The 1,303-nt window shown below is 48.3% G+C and overlaps 1 protein-coding gene across 1 annotated transcript in view; it reads right to left on the bottom strand.

Moving 5' to 3' along the window:
• Positions 1-1,303, bottom strand: part of Otogl (otogelin like) — a 168,859-nt gene that overhangs the window by 34,909 nt on the left and 132,647 nt on the right. The gene's annotated exons all lie outside the window — the stretch shown is intronic.

The raw sequence follows: 1,303 nt of genomic DNA, 5'->3' as shown, positions 1-1,303 counted from the left end.
GATAGCAGAAACTCCTGGTATATCTGATTGGCTAAGTAAAATCCCTTTAGCATGGGCCGAGACAGGAGGCCCAGGACTGGCATGCAATCAGCCTCCAATAGTGGTCACACTAAAACCATCTGCAACTCCGGTCTCAATCAGACAATACCCTATGAGCAGAGAGGCCCGAGAAGGAATCAGACCTCATATTCAGAGACTTTTACAAGTAGGCATACTTCGGCCCTGCCAGTCCCCTTGGAACACCCCACTGCTCCCCGTAAGGAAGCCAGGAACAAATGACTACCGACCAGTCCAAGACTTAAGAGAAGTCAATCAGAGGATAGAGGATATACATCCCACTGTTCCAAATCCTTACAATCTCCTGAGTACCTTGCCTCCCAGTCACAGGTGGTATACTGTTCTTGACCTGAAGGATGCATTTTTCTGTCTAAGATTGAGCCCGGCTAGCCAGCCCATTTTCGCTTTTGAATGGAAGGACCCTGAAGCTGGAATATCGGGGCAACTAACCTGGACACGACTTCCCCAAGGGTTCAAGAATTCCCCTACTCTGTTTGATGAAGCTCTACACTGTGATCTGGCTGACTTTCAGGTAAGAAACCCACAGATTATGCTTCTTCAATATGTGGATGACCTCCTCTTAGCAGCTGAGACAGAAGCTGACTGTCTACAAGGTAAGGAGGCTCTCCTACTCAGATTGGGGGAACTTGGATACCGGGCCTCAGCAAAGAAAGCCCAGATCTGCCTAAAGCAGGTGAACTATTTGGGCTATAGGCTGGAGGGAGGACAACGTTGGCTGACAGAAAGCAGAAAACAGACAGTAGCCTCTATCCCCCCACCAGCCTCAGCCAGAGGACTCAGAGAGTTTTGCAGATCTGCCTAAAGCAGGTGAACTATTTGGGCTATAGGCTGGAGGGAGGACAACGTTGGCTGACAGAAAGCAGAAAACAGACAGTAGCCTCTATCCCCCCACCAGCCTCAGCCAGAGGACTCAGAGAGTTTTGGGGAAGCGCAGGATTCTGTAGATTATGGATACCGGGTTTCGCTGAAATAGCAGCTCCTCTATATCCCTTGACAAAGAATGGGACTCCTTTCATCTGGACTGAAGAACACCAGAGAGCCTTTGACAAAATAAAAAGAGCACTGCTGATGGCTCCAGCTCTAGGATTGCCAGATTTGACAAAATCTTTCATCTTATACATAGATGAAAATAAAGGGATGGCAAAAGGAGTTCTTTCTCAGACTTTGGGACCCTGGAAAAGGCCAGTGTCTTATCTCTCAAAAAGACTGGACAATGTAGCCGCCG

Source organism: Nannospalax galili, unplaced genomic scaffold, assembly GCF_000622305.1.
Source record: "Nannospalax galili isolate Female #2095 unplaced genomic scaffold, S.galili_v1.0 scaffold390, whole genome shotgun sequence".
NCBI lineage: Eukaryota > Metazoa > Chordata > Mammalia > Rodentia > Spalacidae > Nannospalax > Nannospalax galili.
The sequence above is the reverse complement of the archived record's forward strand: the minus strand, read 5'-3'. Positions and strand labels throughout refer to the sequence as shown.